This window comes from Prionailurus bengalensis, chromosome A2 (genome assembly GCF_016509475.1).
Source record: "Prionailurus bengalensis isolate Pbe53 chromosome A2, Fcat_Pben_1.1_paternal_pri, whole genome shotgun sequence".
NCBI classification, from domain to species: domain Eukaryota; kingdom Metazoa; phylum Chordata; class Mammalia; order Carnivora; family Felidae; genus Prionailurus; species Prionailurus bengalensis.
In genome coordinates this window covers 81,034,557-81,057,504 of record NC_057348.1, presented here as the reverse complement: position 1 = coordinate 81,057,504, position 22,948 = coordinate 81,034,557, and the positions used below count along the sequence as shown (strand labels likewise).

Genomic DNA, 22,948 nt, shown 5'->3' with positions numbered 1-22,948 from the left:
AAGCCATCTGGTCCTGGACTCTTATTTTTTGGGAGATTTTTGATAACGGATTCAATTTCTTCACTGGTTATGGGTCTGTTCAAGCTTTCTATTTCCTCCTGATTGAGTTTTGGAAGAGTGTGGGTGTTCAGGAATTTGTCCATTTCTTCCAGGTTGTCCAATTTGTTGGCATATAATTTTTCATAGTATTCCCTGATAATTGTTTGTATCTCTGAGGGATTGGTTGTAATCATTCCATTTTCATTCATGATTTTATCTATTTGGGTCATCTCCCTTTTCTTTTTGAGAAGCCTGGCTAGAGGTTTGTCAATTTTGTTTATTTTTTCAAAAAACCAACTCTTGGTTTCGTTGATCTGCTCTACAGTTTTTTTAGTTTCTATATTGTTTATTTCTGCTCTGATCTTTATTATTTCTCTTCTTCTGCTGGGCTTAGGCTGCCTTTGCTGTTCTGCTTCTAGTTCCTTTAGGTGTGCTGTTAGATTTTGTATTTGGGATTTTTCTTGTTTCTTGAGATAGGCCTGGATTGCAATGTATTTTCCTCTCAGGACTGCCTTTGCTGCGTCCCAAAGCGTTTGGATTGTTGTATTTTCATTTTCGTTTGTTTCCATATATTTTTTAATTTCTTCTCTAATTGTCTGGTTGACCCACTCATTCGTTAGTAGGGTGTTCTTTAACCTCCATGCTTTTGGAGGTTTTCCAAATCTGGTTGATTTCAAGCTTCATAGCATTGTGGTCTGAAAGTAAGCATGGTATAATTTCAATTCTTGTAAACTTATGAAGGGCTGTTTTGTGACCCAGTATATGATCTATCTTGGAGAATGTTCCATGTGCACTCGAGAAGAAAGTATATTCTGTTGCTTTGGGATGCAGAGTTCTAAATATATCTGTCAAGTCCATATGATCCAATGTCTCATTCAGGGCCCTTGTTTCTTTATTGACCGTGTGTCTAGATGATCTATCCATTTCTGTAAGTGGTGTATTAAAGTCCCCTGCAATTACCACATTCTTATCAATAAGGTTGCTTGTGTTTATGAGTAATTGTTTTATATATTTGGGGGCTCCGGTATTCGGCGCATAGACATTTATAATTGTTAGCTCTTCCTGATGGATAGACCCTGTAACTATTATATAATGTCCTTCTTCATCTCTTGTTACAGCCTTTGTTTTAAAGTCTAGTTTGTCTGATATAAGTATGGCTACTCCAGCTTTCTTTTGGCTTCCAGTCGCATGATAAATAGTTCTCCATCCCCTCACTCTCAATCTAAAGGTGTCCTCAGGTCTAAAATGAGTCTCTTGTAGACAGCAAATAGATGGGTCTTGTTTTTTTATCCATTCTGATACCCTATGTCTTTTGGTTGGCGCATTTAATCCATTTACATTCAGTGTTATTATAGAAAGATACGGGTTTAGAGTCATTGTGATGTCTGTATGTTTTATGCTTATAGTGATGTCTCCGGGACTTTGTCTCACAGAGTCCCCCTTAGGATCTCTTGTAGGGCTGGTTTAGTGGTGACAAATTCCTTCAGTTTTTGTTTGTTTGGGAAGACCTTTATCTCTCCTTCTATTCTAAATGACAGACTTGCTGGATAGAGGATTCTCGGCTGCATATTTTTACTGTTCATCACATTGAAGATCTCCTGCCATGCCTTTCTGGCCTGCCAAGTTTCAAAAGAGAGATCAGTCACGAGTCTTATAGGTCTCCCTTTATATGTGAGGGCACGTTTACCCCTCGCTGCTTTCAGAATTTTCTCTTTATCCTTGTATTTTGCCAGTTTCACTATGATATGTCGTGCAGAAGATCGATTCAAGTTACGTCTGAAGGGAGTTCTCTGTGCCTCTTGGATTTCAATGCCTTTTTCCTTCCCCAGTTCAGGGAAGTTCTCAGCTATTATTTCTTCAAGTACCCCTTCAGCACCTTTCCCTCTCTCTTCCTCCTCTGGGATACCAATTATGCGTATATTATTTCTTTTTAGTGTATCACTTAGTTCTCTAATTTTCCCCTCATACTCCTGGATTTTTTTATCTCTCTTTTTCTCAGCTTCCTCTTTTTCCATAACTTTATCTTCTAGTTCACCTATTCTCTCCTCTGCCTCTTCAAGCCGAGCTGTGGTGGTTTCCATTTTATTATGCATTTCATTTAAAGCGTTTTTCAGCTCCTCGTGACTGTTCCTTAGTCCCTTGATCTCTGTAGCAAGAGATTCTCTGCTGTCCTGTATACTGTTTTCAAGCCCAGCGATTAATTTTATGACTATTATTCTAAATTCACTTTCTGTTATGTTATTTAAGTCCTTTTTGATCAGCTCATTAGCTGTTGTTATTTTTTGGAGATTCTTCTGAGGGGAATTCTTCCGCTTGGTCATTTTGGATAGTCCCTGGCGTGGTGAGGACCTGCAGGGCACTTCCCCTGTGCTGTGGTGTATACCTGGAGTTGGTGGGCGGGGCCGCAGTCAGACCTGATGTCTGCCCCCAGCCCACCGCTGGGGCCACAGTCAGACTGGTGTGTGCCTTCTCTTCCCCTCTCCTGGGGTGGGATTCACTGTGGGGTGGTGTGGCTCGTCTGGGCTACTTGCACCCTGCCAGGCTTGTGATGCTGGGGATCTGGCGTATTAGCTGGGGTGGGTAGGCAAGGTGCTCGGGGGCAGGAGGGGCAGGCTTAGATCGCTTCTCCTTAGGTGATCCACTTCAGGAGGGGCCCTGTGGCAGCGGGAGGAAGTCAGATCCGCTGCCGGAGGTTTGGCTCCGCAGAAGCGCAGAGTTGGGTGTTTGCGCGGAGCGAGCAAGTTCCGTGGCAGGAACCGGCTCCCTTTGGGATTTCGGCTGGGGGATGGGCGGGGGAGATGGCGCTGGCGAGCACCTTTGTTCCCCACCAAACTGAGCTCTGTTGTCAGGGGGCTCAGCAGCTCTCCCTCCCTTTGTCCTCCAGCCTTCCCGCTTTCCGAGCAGAGCTGTTAACTTATGACCTCCCAGACGCTAAGTCGCGCTTGTTGTGGGAACACAGTCCGTCAGGCCCCTCCGCTTTTGCCAGCCAGACTCGGGGACTCTGCTTGGCCGGCGAGCCGCCCCTCCGCCCCGGCTCCCTCCCGCCAGTCCGTGGAGCACGCACCGCCTCGCCGCCCTTCCTACCCTCTTCCGTGGGCCTCTCGTCTGCGTTTGGCTCCGGCGACTCCGTTCTGCTAATCCTCTGGCGGTTTTCTGGGTTATTTAGGCAGGTGTAGATGGACTCTAAGTGATCAGCAGGACGTGCGGTGAGCCCAGCGTCCTCCTAAGCCGCCATCTTGCCGCAACTCTCCGCAATATAATTTTAAATTGTTTGTTGCTACTGTACAGAAGCCATTCAATTTTGTCCACTAAAATTATTAACCATGAAAATAGGGGCCAATCCTCATTACTCTGGTGTCAGCCTTTTTACATGTTGTACAAATGTTTAAGTTAGGGCAGAATATCTTTGACCCCCTTGTTCACTTGATGTATCCTGAGCATCTAGAATAAACTGACACTGAAGTGCACAAAAATATTTAATAAGTGAGGCCATTATATCTCACACATTCCTCAATTAGAATACATATCTTGTCAGCGTTGAAGTCTTGCTCACATGTCTGTCCACCAGATGAAAAGCTCTCTCTCTGAAGGCCGGGATCATTCCAGTGCCCCAAGAACCTTGTATAGTACATGTCTGAAGAACCTATCAGTATCTAGCGGAGTGGGGGTGTGACCTGAAGGGTTGAACATACCACAAAAGGAAATTTCAGTATATAACTTTCCCTCTCCACATACCTGTGTGAATTGGGCTAAAATGATCATCAAGGGCATCACCACAAGAATATAAAGAAGTAAGTCTAGAAGGAATACCAGCAGCCTGAAAGGTGTTTGTGTGTGTGTGTGTGTGTGTGTGTGCGTGTGTGCGTGTGTGCACATGTGTGTAAAGGTAAGATGACATAAACCTGGTATTGACTGTGGGAGATTTATGGATTGATTGACTGTATGTGGCATACCCTTCGTGTGTACAGGTTGGAATGGAATAGTGAGCACCTTTGAAGAGAACATTTGTCACACATTTTCTCCTGACAGCTTGCCACCTAGGACAAGTCTTAAATTCAACATGCTCTATCTCTGAGGATGGATCACTCTGCCCATAGTTGATATTAATAACTTCAGTAGATTAGTGGGCCAAATTTAAGAGAGATTCAAATGCATAAATAAAGCAGAAAATCTAATACATGAATATTTGAATCCTAACAAAAACTCTTTAAAGGGCAAGATAATAGAATTTTTTAATAACTAAATGGATATCATAAAGTGTTACATTTAAACATAAGGTTAGATCCTAAGAATCTTCTTAGTTTATGTACTAATGTGAACCACTTAGTCACCTTATAAATTTTCTGAAATACTGTAATTGAATGGTAACAGATGGATAGCTATTACCCATGGCAATTATATAACAAATTATCCTGGAATTTCCTCAGAAAAGGGTGGAATATTCAGAAATTAACATAGTTTTCCAAGAAATCTGGTTTTTAAGATATTCAGAGACAGTTTGTTAGCTTGTCTTCATTTTGGACAAAGGAAAGAAAACCATATAATACCACCAAGTATAACTTTAACTTTCTTCACTTGATACCAATTTTGATACCAAGCAAAGAAAAGTAAAAAGAAATGAAAAACAAAAAAGTTGAAAAATAGATTGTAACAAACATTTTGCCAAACACAGCTGTTTCCAGTTCACTAAGTCAACTATTACAAAATATTTTAATGTGCCTTCTGGCAAACACAAATAGCCTCATTTCATGGAAATGCCACATTTCCAATTATTTCTGATAGCTTGTAACAGTTTAAGGATATGCAACCGTTTCTACAGATTTTTTTTTTCATTTCTACAGATTTCTATATCAGGAAAAGAAGGTAAGACACTACCTACTCTTTAAATATATATCAGATAGACCTTAATCCATATCATAACAGCATATTTCACAAGAGCAAACTAGTAGCCAATAGTATAAATACACTCTGCAGATGTTTTTAGTATGCACAATTTAAAAATGAAATTAGAGAATTAGTTGGCAACATTTAAAAATTGGTAGATTTTATATAAGAATGGAATTTTCAGCTTCTCAAAAAATTACTAGATTTGATGACACTGGATTCATATTCCAATATTGCAACAATCAATTGGCATTTAGCACAGGCTGACTTTCAGAGATACTAAAAGAGGCTGCCCTTTTTAAAAAAGAACAGTTTGCCCCACCCATGCAATGCATGGCCCATGTACTAATACCTAGGCTGTTCCAATCATTTATGTTACTTTTATGGACCTTATAGGCATTTGAGATTGGGGCTCTGTACATATTTTATGTTACATATTTATATGAGATCTATCTATCTACCTGTCTATATCTCAAGGTAGAAAATAGTCAATTGATTAAGAGAATGGCTCTATTTATAAAACTCTTGCACAAACTTTTTGGAATGTCATATTCCTTGGGGTTGTATCTGTCTCTTTTGCCTATCCGTGTAACTACCAGAGCACAAGGGTGTCTGACTGCATTATCTGAGATTTAGTACTTAACACTTTAAAATTTGAGATTTTTTTTTTGCTGTTTTTCCATTTCAACTCCTGATAATTTTATCAAATAAACTTGAATCTGACAATTTTTTAACTAATTGAGATATTTAAAATTCACTTAAAATGAAATAGTTTATTATTTGGATGTTGAAATGTGTTTTCATTTCAATAAAACACCATAGGACAAAAATAAGCTAAAAAGATTATGAAGACACTATGAAAAAATGTATCAGTCAGTAAATTTTGTTGGGGCCAAAAAACAGGAAACATTCAGTTAACATAAAGGACTTGTATTTTTTTATTTCATTCATTCATTCAGTTCATAATAAGACCCAGGATTGGTACAGCTACCTCAGGCTAGCTGAGGTTACCTTCATCAAGGAACCAGGCTTCTCTGTGCCTGCCTCCTTGTCTTCATAGTCACAAAATGACTGCTATCCCTGTGGAAAGTCAAGAAGCAGCAGAAAGGGTAAAGAGAAAAAAAGCCTCTTTTTTTTTTCCCCAAGATTTTGCTTTCTTATTCAGGAAAGTCTTTTGTTATTATTGTTGTTGTTGTTGTTGTTGTTTATTGTTGTTGTTATTTACTTTTTAATTAACATAGAGGACTTTTTAAAAATCTACAAATATTATCCTTGCAGTTAATTATCCCTTTGGTCCTGTACTTTAGGACTTGATAAAAAAAATTATAATTTGTAAGGGAAGTGCAGATAATAAATTCCAAACAACTTACTCCAATAGTTATCATTTTAGTGGAAGTTTGGGCCAAATAGGAAGTGAACATCCAGTAATGCAGTCAAATGAGAAAATTATTTCCAGGCAAGTCAGGCACCAGCACACTAGGGATTCCAAGAGGGGATTTATAAGGACAAAAAGAATTTATTCAGAAATAGCATAATTTATGACTTGTGGTAGGATGGAAGACTGGAAGTTCCATTAAGGTAGGGACCAGGTCCATTTCTCCCATCACTATATCTCCAAGGTCTGCCCCATGTGGAACTCACAAATACTTGAGTAAGTGAAAGAAATAATACATGTGACTGCTTAGCAGATAGTAGTCTTTCAATAAATATTTACTAAATAAATGAGCAATTCCTGAAATGAATTGATTCAATAAATATTTACCAAGTGAATTAATACACAAAGTACAAATTAATCATTCTTCTTTTATCTCTTATTGAAAGTAATACTTGGGAAACAAAAGCAAAAATAAACTATCGTGACTTCATAAAAAGTTTCTGCACAGTGAAGGAAAAAAATCAACAAAACTAAAAGGCAATTGATGGAATGGGAGAAGATATTTGTAAGTGACATATCTGATAATGAGTCAATATCCAAAATCTATAAAGAATTTACCAAACTTAACACCCCAAAAATCAAATAATCCAGTTAAAAAATGGGCAAAAGACATGAATAGACATTTTTCAAAAGAAGACATACAGATGGCTAACAGGCACATGAAAATATGCTCAACATCACTCAGCATCAGGGAAATGAAAATCAAAATTACAATGGGATATCACCTCACATCTGTCAGAATGGAGAAAATTAACAACACAGGAAACAACAGGTGTTGGTGAGGATGCAGAGAGGAAGGAACCCTCATGCACTGTTGGTGGGAATGCAAACTGGTGCAGCCACTGTGGAAAACAGTATGAATGTTCCTCAAAAAGTTCAAAATAGAACTACTCTGTGATCCAGCAATTGAACTACTAGGTATTTATCCAAAGGATACAAAAATGCTAATTCAAGGGGTACATGCATCCCAATGTTCATAGCAGCATTATCAACAATAGCCCAATTATGGAAAGAACCCAAATGCCCATGGACTGATGAATGGATAAAGATGCTTGTGTGGAATATCACTCACCCATCAAAAAGAATGATATCTTGCCATTTGCAATGATGTGGATGCAGCTAAAGAGTAGTACGCTAACCGAAATGAATGAGACAGAGGAAGAGAAAGAGAAATACCCTGTGATTTCACTCATATGTGGAATTTAAGAAACAAAACAAACTAGTAAAGGGGGAAAAAAGAGGCAAACCAAGAAACGGACCCTTAACTATAGAGAACAAACTGATGGTTACCAGAGAGCGTTGGGTGGAGATGGATGGGTTAAATAGGTGATGGGAAGGCAGCTATGCTCACCACTATATCACCAATGTACACCAGTGATGGGGATTAAAGAGTGCACTTGTTGTGATGAGAACCGGGTATTGTATGGAAGTGTTGAATCACTCTTTTGTACACCTGAAACCAATTTTACATGTATGGTAACTAACTGAAATTTACATAAAAACTTTAAAAAAATAATGCTTAACATACATTTATTTATTTATTTCTTGAAAGATTGCTATATGTTATGTGTTTTATGTATATTATCTCATTTAGTCCTCACAATTACCTCATGAAATAAGTATTATAATCCAAATTTTAACAAATATATTTTTAAAAATTTATTTAAAAAAATAAAGCTTTTATTTTAACAACAACAACAGCAACAAAACTCGAGGTGGTTGAGAAACTTGACCAAGGTCACAGCTGGTGAGAAGCTTTCCAGGGATTTGGCCACAGTCCTATTCTGTCAGTCATTTTTGTGAATTAAGGAAACTCAGAAATGAGTAGCATAGCCTTGCTGATGGCATGGAGACAATGTGAAACATTTAGAGAACTTAAGGTAATATAGATTGGCAGATATGAAATACCATGCAGAGGTGGATGATATCCATGAGAGGGTACTGTGTCAAATTGATGCTGTGAGGAGGGATGGGGGGAAGAAGACATACTAGTTAATTTTGATATCACTTATAGTGGGAAACCAAGAGACAGTAGTCAAAACTAATTATAAGAAAGAGGGAGGGGCACCTGGGTGGCTCAGTCGGTTGAGCGTCCGACTTGGGCTTAGGTCATGATCTCACCATTCCTGAGTTCGAGCCCTGTATTGGGCTTGCTGCTGTTTCAGTTCAGAGTCCACTTTGGATCCTCTGGCTCCCTCTCTCTCTGCCCCTCCTCCACTCACACACACTCTCTCTCAAAAATAAATAAAACATTTTTTTAAAAAGAGGGAAAAGGGTATGATATAATAATATGAATATAAAGATAACATTATAACAAAAGCACAGATCTTCCTAAATTCCAGAAGCTATGTTATGAATAAAAACAGATATATGCAAATATAAAGGAAAGATAAACCTTGAAATAGAACTATATTATAGGAAGAGACAGGGATCAGGGTGGAGGGCCTGGGGATAAAAGTTAGAATTCTTTGAATATACTTTGTTTTGGGGAGATGGTGTAGAACAGTACCTTAACTATAAAATTAAATTGAAAAGCAATTCTAAAAATTGAAAACAAAATAAATCGATCAAACGTAACTATGTTGGTGCATTACTATGTAATCATAAAATCATATAGGACAATTAGAGAAATATGAATACTGACTGGATATCTGATGATATTAAGGAATTTTTGTTAGTTGGGGGAGAATAATGATGGCATTGTGGCTACAGTTTAAGGGAGTTCTTGCCTTTTAGAGATACATATGGAAATGTTTATAAATAAAATTCTTGGATAATTTAGGGATTTGCTTCACAATAATCTGGAATTGGGTGGTGTAAGAAATGAGTGGGGGCTGACTCAAGATTGGCCATAAATTGAAGCTAGGTTATGGGCATTCGGGTTCATTGTATGATTTTCTTTATTTTTGTATAGGTTTGAAAATTTTCACTAAAGGGTTATATATTTCTTGATAACCAAAAGTACCAGAGTTTAGATATACAAGTGAGTGTTGACCTAAAATACTTTAAAGGCTATCAACTTAATCCAAGAACTTTATGTTGTGTCTATATATAATTATATATTATAATAATCATTATTATACTTAATCATCAGAATACACAACTTTGCTTTGAAACAAAATCCCTATCAATTGGCTTGATTTCCTGTCTTAAACACCAAACTTAGCTCTACAGTGAGCTAAGAGGACCTTTCACTCTCCTTGAAACCCAAATCTATCCTCAGAGAATGAATACTTGACAGCCATAGAGGTGATGAAAAGAACATGCCAAAGAATTAGAATAGACTATGTCAACTAGTTTAAAAAGAAAGCATAAAGGAATAAAATCCACATTTTGATACTTTGAATATGGTTCTGAATTTCTCATTAGAGACAACACCTTATTCCACAGAAGACAAGAGAGTGTTAGCAATAATTAGTATCACATCAAAGGTTTTCATTGAGGGTATCCTTATCCTGAGCATTGAAAAACAGATGGTGTAATTATCAGTGCATTGCAAACTATCATGGATTTATAAATGGGTTATTGCAGACATGAATAGAATATTAGTCTTACACACAAACTTATGGGAAAATGTGAACAGTCTAAACCATAGTGCTTAGATGAGGTTTCAGTTTAAGAGTTAACATATGCATAATGATATATGCCAGAAAAATGTACTGGGGGACTTGAATATGCTCTCTCATTTAATTCTTCTAATAATCCTATGAGAGAGGTATGTCGCAGAGAGGCTATGCTCTAAGGAGAGAAACGAGGGTTCACATTTCCTGTGACTCCAAAGTCCTTCCTCTTTTCACTCTGCTGCTCTGCCTCCTGCCATGTTGGCTAGAATCAGACACAACACTGACAGGCCTAATAATAACTAGTGATAATTTATTATCTTTAAAAATGCAAATTTCAAACAAATAGCCAGCATCACATTTAATTATAGAACACTGGAGGCATTCCCATTAAAGTCAGAAATAAGGTAAGGAAGCGTACCTGATAAAAGCATGGTCATTGAATATGATTCAGAAAATGTGTGCCAAGGCATTTAGACAAGAAAATGATGTGTGTATATGTGAGAAAGAAGAAACAAATGATCATTACTTACATCTGATAGAAATGCCTACATGAAAAATACAAAATAATGTTATAGTGAAATTAGGTGACCATTTATAAAACAAATTTTAAAAAATATAGCTTTCTTTTTTAAATTAAAAAAAATTTTTTTGAGAGAGATAAAGTGCAAGCGGAGGAGGGGCAGAGTGAGAGAGGGAGACACAGAATCTGAAACAGGCTCCAGGCTCTGAACTGTCAGCACAGAGCCCGACACTGGGCTCGAACTCACGAACTGTGAGCTTGTGACCTGAGCCAAAGTCGGATGCTCAACTGACTGAGCACACCCAAAATATAGCTTTCTTAATAAGAAGCTTGAAAACATATTGAAGAAACGATCCCATTTGTAATAGCAATGGGAAAGATAAAAAATCTGGAAATAATCATTAAGAATGTGAAAATCTATATATAGAAAACTACTAATACATAGGGAAATGTAAAAGCAGATTTGAACAAATGTCCTAGGATGACAAAAATACTTTAAAAGAGGCCATTTACCTCTGAATTAATCAATAGAATTTTAGAACATAAAAGATGATTATAAAGTACAGTTGAAACAATAAATTTTATAAAAGGAAGACTGTTAAGTGTGAAATCTCCCTTTCAGACTGAAGATGTATTATAAACCTATGAGATTTAAACAGTATGACAGTAGCACCAGAATAGAGTACTGCTTTATCATTGTAACCAGAAAATAGCTTGTTTATGCATAACTTAATATACAAGTTCAAGTCACTGCAAGGAAAAGATGGAATTCATCAACACAGTGTATTGAAAGAACAAAATTAAACATTTGGGGAAAGAATAAAGCCAGGCCCCTATCTCATATTTTACTTAAAAATATATTCTAAAGTTTTAAAATCAAAACAAAAAATGAAACTATAAAAATAAGAACAAAATACACATGGATATTTTATATGATTGTAGTGTTGTGAAGGAATCACAGGGAAACAACTAATATAAGCACACAACATCTAAAGACTTCCACATATCTACATACACACTTAAAAATCAAGTGTCAAACTTGAAAACAGTGTGCAAACACTTGATATACAAAGGGCCAATAACACAACTTTATATATAAAAAAAAGTTTTAGAGGTCAAAAAGAAAACCACCACAAAATGACTAGTGATCATAAAAATATGTCACTAAATATAAGACCAAATGACTGATAATTACATGAAAAATTGCCTAACAATCCCTTTCTCAAAGCAATTCTGTTTCTTGGTAAGTGCCCATTCAGGTGTATGCATAAGAAACATACAAGAACGTTCAACTACCATTATTAGCAATTGATGAAAATTGGAAACACCCCCAGTTTCCATAGGCAATATAATGGATAAGTAATATTGGCATAAAAATACAATAGAAAAATACATGCAAAAATATGAATAGTTCTCACAAATATAACAGAGTGAAAGAAGTCAAACACAAAAATACATTTTGTACGATTCTATTTACATCAAATTTAAAATATAGGTAAAATAAAAAGTATGGTGTTCAGGGATTCATGCTTAAGTGATAAAACTATGAACAATTAAAAAGGATTATAAAAGTCACAGTAGCTACTACAGGTAGAGTGATAGGCTATAAAGGGAATTTCTGGGAGCTGGCAACATTTTATTTTTTGACCTGGGTAGTGGTTGAGTATTTGATTTAACTTATACCCTTATATTTTAGACACTTTAACATAGGTGTATTACGGTTCAAAATTTTAAAAGATTAAAAACTACGTAGAAGATGGTCTATTTTTTTTATAAAATTACACATTCAGAAAAATTATTTGAAATAGTCCAAAATGTTAACAGAAGTATTATTACACTTAACAACAAAAAACCCAAACAGCCCAATTCAAAAATGAATAAAGGACCTGAAAATTCCTTTCTCCAAAGAATATAAATGGCAATAGGCACATTAAAAGATGCTCAACATCGGGGCGCCTGGGTGGCGCAGTCGGTTAAGCGTCCGACTTCAGCCAGGTCACGATCTCGCGGTCTGTGGGTTCGAGCCCCGCGTCAGGCTCTGGGCTGATGGCTCGGAGCCTGGAGCCTGTTTCCGATTCTGTGTCTCCCTCTCTCTGCCCCTCCCCCGTTCATGCTCTGTCTCTCTCTGTCCCAAAAATAAATAAACGTTGAAAAAAAAAATTAAAAAAAAAAAAGATGCTCAACATCACTAATCACTAGGAAATACAAATCAAAATCAGTGAGATATCACTTCACTCTCATTCAGATGGCTAGTATTGAACAGATATCTGTACACCCATTTTTGTAGCCTCATGATTCATTAAAGCCAAAAGGTGGAAACAACTCAAATGTCCATCAACAGAGCAGTAAACAAAATGTGATATACATGTACAATGGAATATCATTCAGCCTTAAAAAGAAATGATATTCTTTCTGATACACGCTACAACATGAACGGACCTTGTAGACATTATCCTAAGTGAAATAAGCCAGGTACAAAAGTACAAATATTGTATGACTCCACTTACTTGAGATACCTCGAACAGTCACGTCCATGGAGACAGAAAGTAGGACAGTGATTACCAGGAGTGGGACAGCGAGGAGTGAGGATTTACTGTGTAATGGGTACGGAATTTCAGTATGGGGTGATGAAAAAGCTCTGGAGGTGGATGGTTGCACAACAGTGAATGTACTTAATACCACCGAATGTACATTTAAAAATGGTTCAACTGGTGCATTTAGTGTTATGGTTATTTTACCATGGTAATAAAGAAGTAGGATTATAATTTTCATATGCATTTCTATATTTTCTAATCTTTTTTACAGTAAGCAAGTGTTTTATTTGTAATCAGAAAAAAAGTTTTCAGAAAAGGGATTTAAAAAAAACTGGTCACATGCCTTCTAGAATGCAGCTCTGGGCAGGGTCGGGCACAAGATGGTTTTTTTGTGGTTGTTTTTTTTCTTTTTCTTTTATTTTACTTACATCCAAGTTACTTAATATATAGTGCAATAATGGTTTCAGGAGTAGAATTTAGTGATTCATCACTTACGTTTAACACCTAGTGCTTATCACAAGTGCCCTCCTTAATGTGTATCACCCATTTAGCCCATTCTCCCACCCACCAGCCTTCCAGCAACCCTCGGTTTGTTCTCTGTATTTAAGAGTCTCTTATGGTTTGCCTCCCTCTCTGTTTTTATCTTACGTTTCCTTCCCTTCCCTATGTTCATCTGTTTTGTTTCTTAAATTCTACATATGAGTGAAATCGTATGCTATTTGTCTTTCTCTGCCTGACTTATTTCGCTCAGCATAATACACTCCAGTTCCATCCACATTATTGCAAATGGCAAGATTTCATTCGCTTTGATCGGGGCACAAGATGTTTTCAAAAAATAATTATCTTAAGAATTTATACTCTAAAGCCAGACAATACAAACAAGCATAGACAGAAAGACAAGTGGGAAAAAAATTATGGATACAGATTTGTATATGTTGGAGAAATTGTCTGAATCATTTTCATGCCCAGCAAGGCATGTGAATAGCACATATGGGAATTCCCAATTCTTTTGAAAGACCTGAAGAAACCGTATTGCTTTCTAAAATCCCAGCAGCATTGTACTAGGAAAGTTTTAATATGGGTAAACTATATTTTGGTGGCATTTTTCTATAATCTAATGACAAATTAAGAGCACTATACACATCAATCCAGAATTTGCTGGAATAGCTAGTTGGGAAATTGGAAGACGTGAGCAGCCTTGGTCAGGTTTGGACAGATCATTTAGCTTTTCCTAGACCTGTTCACTCATCTGTAAAATGAAGGCGTTGGTCTTGATAACATGAAACGTCATTTCCTGAGGTTTTGTGACACGGTGAAAAGCTTGCAACAGCAGTTTAATATTAAAGTTCCTCTAGTAAACACTAAACACTATTTGTTCTAAATATTCTATATCAATTGCTGGGATATATATTTAGTATATGCGCCTTCCCCCTGACAATGCTATTTTGCTATTTGCTGTAGTACAGGTGTTCCAAAATAGGAAAAACTCAAGAAATTACAAGGAATTAAGTTGTTATGAAAGCAAACGCTTCCACAACAAAACTCCTTTAAACATTTGGAAGTTGGATATGCTGACTAAAAGCTCACACTGTTTGTTAGGTTAAGCTGTTTGGAACTCGTATGTCTTAAAAGTTTATTTAACTTTGCGGATGGGCATCATAACAATGTAATCTGGAGCAACTACTGACACGCCTGGCCACTGTCAAAATGATGGAGGAGGTGCTCAATCATGAGGCCCTAATGCTCTGATTCCAACCGTATCCTATTTGTTCTCTCAGTATCCACTCCAGAAAGGAAAATCCTGTAAAATTAGCTTTACATGTGGATTTAATAATCTTCATTGAACGAAATATTGTGATACATTAAACAAAAGATCCCACCATGATGCAATTTCTCTCTCTTCATCCCCCCCTCTAGTCTTTTTTTCTGTTTCTTTGTCTCTGTCATCTTTATCCCACCACCTCCATCTCTCAGAGCTCCACTTTATTCCACGACACTGTATTTCTGTCTTCTATGTTTGGGTGGGAATTAGAGGGGAAAATTATAGAAGATGAGCACATAATAAGCAGCAGATGTTAGCTATTTGTGGAGCAGGGAGGAAGAGCAACTTAAACTTGGCCAAGATTCTCCGAGTCAGGCCAGGCTCCTCTTCTGGTGCCTGCCCTAGAAAGGAGAAAAGTCAAATCCCCCAATCCATATGCTGTTTCCCCCTTCTTACCCCCACTGCTTCACACTACAGAAGCAAAGATATAAAAAGGAGGGGAAAAAATAGGAGAGGAGCAAATGTAAAAAGCAGAAAGTTTTAATATATTTACCTCTTGTGCTTTTATATTTTCAGTGCTATGGTTATATCTATTCTGTGCATTCTGCAGAATTTATAATTTATTGAATTGATAAACCCTACAGTCATTAAATAAGTTTTAGACCTAGGGAAGCTACATGTGCTATTTGTATGGGGTATGGTTTTCTTTCTAAAACCCCCTTTGTTCTAAACACTTTTTCTGCTTGGTACACAGAAGATTTTGGAGTGGTGGTAGTTAGGGAGATGGGTTAAGAAGCAAAGAAATAAGCCTAATAAAGGGGACAAACAGGAAGCTCTTTTCTCTACCTAGACAGCATATATCCAAGGTAGCAGTGGTTATTTACAGACACTATACAACCTTTGTGGTCTAATTTGGAAAAAATGACTTGAAAAATGGCCATCTCAGGAGTAGCAAAAGGAGAGGCCAGTGCTATGGCATAGTGAGAGGGATTGGGGCGGGGGCAGGATTCAGAAAAGGCAAGTATGTTCTAAGGCCAAACACATTGCCTCTGTCCAAGGCTGGCTCTGGCTTGGAACATATTCTTCAGGTTAAAGCTCCACCAAGTAAGGAAGTGTCTGTTTTTTCACCCTTATCCCTAGGGCCCAGTAGAGAGCATGGTTCCATAAATGCAAAATAAGTATTCATCGGATGAATAGCTAAAACGAAACAGATCTTCATAGTTTTCCATCGTAATTAGTGATTTAATTAAAGGATGCTCTGTACTTAGGTTTATATTTTAATAATTTGCTTTCCTATTATATGGCTTCTGATGAACAACATTTAGAATCACAAACTATTACAGCTGAAAAGGGCCTTAGTGATCCCTAACTTGACTTTCTCATATTACAGACTTGGAAATGAAAGCCCACTTAAGTGGCAAGAAAGCAGAAGTTTCCTCCCTAAGAACAGGAGTTCCATAACTACCATCCTCAGGTTCTTTTCACTGTATCATGACATGCTATTTTTGAGATGATCACAGTAACGAATGAATATTTAGTTTAAATTTATATGTGACTGACAACTTTTATGCCTGTTTTTTCATCTTTTTGTGTATAAGCAATTGTTGCAGCTAAACTTTGTATCAGTTGTCAAAACACATGCCTATCTTTTGTACATACAAACATAGTCAAAACAACTTTGTGTTAAATACACAAGCAAAGGAAAGCTGTGATAAATAATAGTGGATACTTAAACAAAATAAGGGACAAGCAATTTTACATCTGTTGATAATGATCTAGAAGTAGTTTCTTCTACCCTGAAAGATTTTCACTGAAAAGAACAGGAAATGACTCAAATCAGATATTATCAAACTAGAAGCAGAAAAAGAAATAAACAAATAACATAATGCTGTACCTCAGAATGCTATATTGTAAATGCATAAAAAGATTTCCAAAGGACTTGGATGAACTGTCAGTGTGTTTCAATATGTGCTATATACAACCTTTAATCCATTTCATAAATTTTCTTTACTTACCAGCACCATACAAGACACCTTTAAGTTAACCTTTATTGAGAGAGTTCATGTGTTGTCATATATTTCATAAGATAAACTTGAGTTCTTTCAAAAATGAGTCTCAGAGTAAAGGTAGACATTTAAAAGACATGTATGTATTCAGCATGAAATTATTCAGTTAGTGTGGAATTAGTTTAATATCTTCATTTTTCCATAATGATTTAATTATTTAAGATGCACACTATTCTGATGAATGAACTAAAATATTAAACTAAATCCTTGGGGCGCCTAGGTGGCTTAGCCAGTTAAGCACCTGTCTTGAGCTCAGGTCACAATCTCGCAACTCATGAGTTCGTGCCCCACATCAGGCTCTGTGCTGATGGCTCAGAACCTGGAGCCTGCTTCGAATTCTGTGTCTCTGTCTCTCTCTGCCCCTCCCCTGTTTGTGGTGTCTCTCTCTCTCAAAAACAAATAAAAACATTAAAAACTAAATAAAATAAATCTTTAAGCTAAATTTTATGATTCAACTTATATTTATATACATTATCTAATAACATGATATATATATATATAACACAACACATACATGTGATGTATGTTTATACATGTAATATGTTATATAAAAATTTAAATATTATTTTTAAATGCCAAATAAAGACAAAAAACAATAACCCAAGGGGAGCAAGGTAATACCTGAAACAGGTAATACCAAATTAACGTTCTCAGCTTAGAATGAATGTACAGACATTTCCAAGGATTTAAAGCTCTGGATTTTGTAGCAATATACAGTCAGTCCTCATTATTCATGGATAGTGTATTTGCAAATTCACCTACTCATTAAAATTTGTTTGTAACCCCCAGATAATACATGCGGGTTTTGGGGATCATTTGCAGACATCCCTAGAATGGTGAAGCTCTGCTGTCTTGCTTCAGCTCTCATGATGTAAACAGAACCCTTTCGGTGGTCTAAGTGTCACCTTTTGTTTTGTTTCTTGTTTTCATTTTTTAATTTTTTTAATGTTTATTTTTTGAGACAGACAGAGACACACACACACACACACACACACACACACACACACACAGAATCCAAAGCAGGCTCCAGGCTCTGAGCTGTCAGCCCAGAGCCCGATGTGGGGCTCGAACTCACAGATGGCGAGATCATGACCTGAGCCGAAGTTGGATGCTTAAGTGAGCCACCCAGGCACCCACCCCTAAGTGTCATGTTTTTTCACACTTTTGTGCTCCTAAGCTTAGTGCTGAAGTGCTGCCTAGTGTTCTTAAGTGCAAGAAAGTTGTGATATGTCTTACGGAGAAAATACATGTGTTAGATAAGATTCCTTCAGGTGTGAATTATAGTTCTGTTGGTCATGAGTTCCATGTTAATGAATCAACAATATGAAAGAAGATGTTTTTAAACAGAAACATGTTTAAAAAAAGGTTACGTATTGATGGCTTGACAAAAGTACTATGACTAGAGGTTCACAGAAACCTAACCTAGTATGTCCCCTGGGAACAGTGACTTTGTAGGACATAACTACCAGAAATAATGGGAGACAAAGAGAAGATGCAGAAAGTCACAACTTGGGGAGGAGGGAGACATAATTTGATTTTCATGATTTCTTTACTATGCTTTTATTGTTTGTTTTGTTTCAGGAATATGAAAAGAAACAAGATGTATTTTCAATATAGAAATAAAAATAAATACATTTTGTTTCTCCATCATTGGTTATATGAAGTTTCCTAAGTGTCTGGAAATTAGATGACAGCAAAAGTAGATGTCATGCCCCATGGATCTCTTCAATCCTTTATGATCCCTGGCTTGGTGGGTGGTATATGGTAAAAAGAGATACTGTTGATAGATGACAACTGATGGATATCTCAAGACTTCCATGGAATATTATAGTTTCATAAAATTCTAGCCTGAGGAGCCCTGAATACCCCACTGAAGATCTGGGCCATTAGCACATCAGATAACTGTATATATTCGGTAGTCTTCTAAAGAGTGGACCCTTGTTTGTTTATGCCTTATATTTCTTTTGAACCAGAACCCTTAAGAATTCACATAATGGATCTTTCATGGTAGGTCCGTACTAGAGGGATTTCTAGTCTGCATCTATGCTAGTGAGGTACTTGCAAGACAGACCAAAGAAACTATCAACTCTTATTCTAGATTTAACCAAAATCAGGCAATTCTTGATCTCTCTATGGGTTGCTGAAATCAGGGCTTTGTTTGAAAGTTCTGTGAAATTTATAATGAACAAGGACTAAGACCCCAAAAGAATATTAAAATAAACATTATTTACTGTTGACATTTCAAATCAAGTACTTTCAAAAGTGAATGTTTAAACATTTCTTATCATAAAAACATGTATTCCCTAAAGAATAATCAAAGGCTCTTGAATTTAATACATAAGAAACTACAAATATGTTAATACATGTAGTATCAGTGAAAATATCTCAATGCTATAAATAATGATTGTCATTATATTCCTTTAGATGAGAATCAAAGTGTTCCCGTAAAAAAAAAAAAAGTATTATAGGAAATGGAAATTTACTTTTGAAATCTGATCCAAATACAGTAAATGCCGATCCTCCCTTGAATATACTTTGAATAAGACAACACTAAAGAAGTCTGAATAGAAACCCCACCATATGTCGGTGCTAAATAATTTGTTTAGATTTGAAAAACAAATCTCTAAATGGGCATCATCTGTCAGTTCTGGGTTGAGGACAGATGTGGGGTTGGAGGGAAGATTCTGATGCTGCTGTGGAGAATGAGAGGTGATATTCGAGTTGGGGAAGACTGGGCATGAGAAAATCCAGGAAGACTTTCCAGCAAAAGGGAGGAGGCAAAAGGTCAAGGTCAGATGGTGGGAATTCCATAGGATTGGACAAAAGTTTTTCAAGCTTTTGATTATCTGATAGCTAGCTGCCTTCTTGAAAGCCTCTCTGCTGGTCTTCACGACACTGCACTCTTCTGGTTCCTGTCCTGTTTCTTTGACCATCCTTTTGGTATCTGTGGTTTCAAACTGATACCCACATTTATTCTGTGATGATTTCATACCTAGATGTCCAACTGTTGGGTAGATATCTCTAATTAATGGCTTGTCAATGTATTCCAAACAGAAGTAATACTTCTACACTCTCCCCAATCTACTGCTCCCTTCCAGTTGTCATTGCCACATTACTTAACTTCAACCAGAGTCGTATTTCATAGTTCTCCTTCTCCCCCCCCCCCCCCAACTTCTGATCAGTTATAAGCTCTCATGGCTTCTATCACTGCTTGGAAATAATGTCTGCAATGCCTTGACCACCCCTCCTGCCATCACACTAATACCTCTCATCTAGAACTCCCATTTCCTACTGGTTTCTAGTCGAAGATTCATCCCTAAGAATGGACCTGGGGTGGGGGGTAAGGTTCCTACTGTTAACTAACATTTGACAAATGCAGCATACATCACTTTTCTCTTGACCAGCCATAATACACTTTAGTGTATGACTGATATTTCTCAGAACCGCTTGTCCTGGGGCTCTATTTTCATATTACATTCATCAACATCTAGTTATTCACGTTCCAGAAAACACACTTTGGGAAACAATGGCTTGAACTATAAAAATGGCCTCTAAACTGCTCTCCTTGCCTAAACTTTCCCTTTCCAGTGCATCGAGTATTTCACTGATAGATTAATTTCTCTAAAGTACTTAACTCATTACAGTATTCCCTTGCTCAGAAACCTTCAGTGGCTCCCCATTGATCTAAGCAGTGATGAAGCACCAGGTTCCCACAACGTGGTACTAATGTACCTCCCAGTGTTATCCTTTCCCCCTACATGACAGTGTGGCATAGGAGAAAACACATGAACTTTGGAGTAAGCTCCAGGTTCTTAAAAACTATAAAACAGGCTTTGAGTCCTTTCTTTGCTCATCTGCAAGTGCACTTAGTAACTGCAGAGATGGGAGGAGGCAGCGAGATAGTGAACATTCTCGCATAATTGTAGCACATACTCTCTGGCCCCATGGGTTATAGACTCACTAGGCAGGTTGAACCTCTGTCATGTTGTAGTCACCTAGTGTCTTCCTGCAGTAGTGACCAGTGATGTTTTAAACTGAGAACACAGAGGATCACCTGCCAGTGTCAATGAGAACTGATCAGTAAATCAGTACCTCTATCTGGGGAATTTTTTTACGGGTCCTGAAGGAGCCAGTTCCCACAGAAGGTCCAAGCTTTTTAGGTGGAATGTGCCACTGGCGCTTGGCTGGGGTGGGGGTGGGGCGCAGGGCCCAAGAATCAGCAGCGATGCTTGAAAAGCAAATCTCCAATTCAAACAGATGAAACAAAAGCCCACTGCAAGAGTCAGAAAGCTGCACTTTTATTAGATTCAGAAACTTTTTTTTGAAAGTTTATTTATTCTGAGAGAAAGAGAGAGAGAGAGAACATGCAAGTGTGTGAGCAGGGGAGGGGTAGAGAGAGAGGGAGAGAGACAATCTCAAGCAAGCTCCATGCTGTCAGTGCAGAGCCCAATGTGGGGCTTGATCTTACGAAGCATGAGATCATGACCTGAGCAGAAATCAAGAGTTGGACGCTTAACCAACTGGGCCGTTCAGGCCTCCCAAAAACTTTTAAAAGTGCTTATGATTTACTTCAAAGTCCAACATGAAGAAAATACAAGCTCCTCAACACCCCTGCCTAAGAAGGAAAAAGGAATTTTTGTTTGATTTGATCACTAGCATAGTCTAAGTGCCTCAAATGGTGTCTTGCATGTAGAGGATGCTCAGTTAATATGATGGAGGGATGGAGGGAAGGATGGAGGGATGGATGGAGGGATGAATGGATGGAGCAAGGGATGGAGGGAGGGATGGATGGAGGGATGAATGAATAGTTGGATGAATGGGTGGGTGGTGGATGAATGAATAAATGATTGAATGGATGAGGCCATGGCATGCATTTTATATACAATCTAGTAGAGCACTGAATATATAGAAGATCCTTAATAAGTAATTGGCTAAATATATCGATTGTATCCCTAACCAGATAAGGGCATTTATAAAAAATAATGTACCTTAAACTAAATATTATTCCTATATATTTCTAATTTATAAAACATTTTCTATATTATCTATATTATCATTATTCTCTTTCGTTTAAAATTATTCATTCATTTATTTCTCCCCTCACAACATGGGAGTGTCAGAGCTTAAAAGCGGGCGAGGAGAGAAAAATGAAATTAAGAGATTAATTAGAAGGAGGATGTGAAGGAGATATTTGGCCAAATATCACAGCACAGCACAGGAACCAAATCTCAGTGAAGTTAATGATCTGTATATTCAAGAGCAGGTAGATCCAGGGCTAGAATCCATGTCTTCCAAGTATTCAGGAATAAACACAATCGCCAAAGTGTAAAGTGAGCCTGACACACTTAGAGAACATAAAGAGTTAGGGTGACTAGGGTATCTGGCTGGAATGAAGGGGATATATAGAAAAGTCATAGGAAATCAAATTAAGGAAATAACTATGAGATAGATTACAGAGTACCTTAAAACACAATAAAGAATCTAGATTTTTATCCATGTCAGTTATTTTTGAAATTATTTTTAAAGCAAAAAATATCCTTTTTAAAGTAAGAAACCTTATATGAGATGCCAATATGCAAAACATCTAAAAAGGAGGTGGTTTCTCCCATTGGAACTATTCCCTCCTTCCTGCCTCTCAGCCTCTGAGGAGAAAAGGTTGAAAATTGATAAAAGGTTTAAACCAAGGAAAGTCATGTAGACATTTCTACTACGCTAGGCTAGGCTATGGCCAAAGGAATAGATAGTAACCCCTTTCTACCAGTTTTCTTCTGTTTTTCAAATAGATGAAACAAAAGTGCATGGCATGAGTCTGAAAGCTGCACTTTTTGCCATATTAACAAAAAAATTTAAGTGCTTAGCATTTCACCTGAAACTCCAACATGAAGAATATACAGAATCCCCGATGACTCACCCCATTCTACAAAGGAAAAAAAGACCATTTCCATTTTTGTAAACTTTCTGTTCTTCAGTCTGGGTAACTAGCACATTAATTTTTTTTATCTTTAAAAGCTAGTTTTTCCAGGGGCGTTAAGTACAATTTATTTCAAGCATAATTATTTTGAAATCCAAGATTTTTCTAGTGCTTCATAAACTAAATGGTAAAAGTGAAACTTGAGGAATCTGTACACCCAGGCAACCACAGTAA

General features: G+C 37.2%; 1 protein-coding gene across 1 annotated transcript in view; it reads right to left on the bottom strand.

Moving 5' to 3' along the window:
* The window catches only part of CCDC146 (coiled-coil domain containing 146), a 121,003-nt gene that overhangs the window by 55,904 nt on the left and 42,151 nt on the right, over positions 1-22,948 (bottom strand). The gene's annotated exons all lie outside the window — the stretch shown is intronic.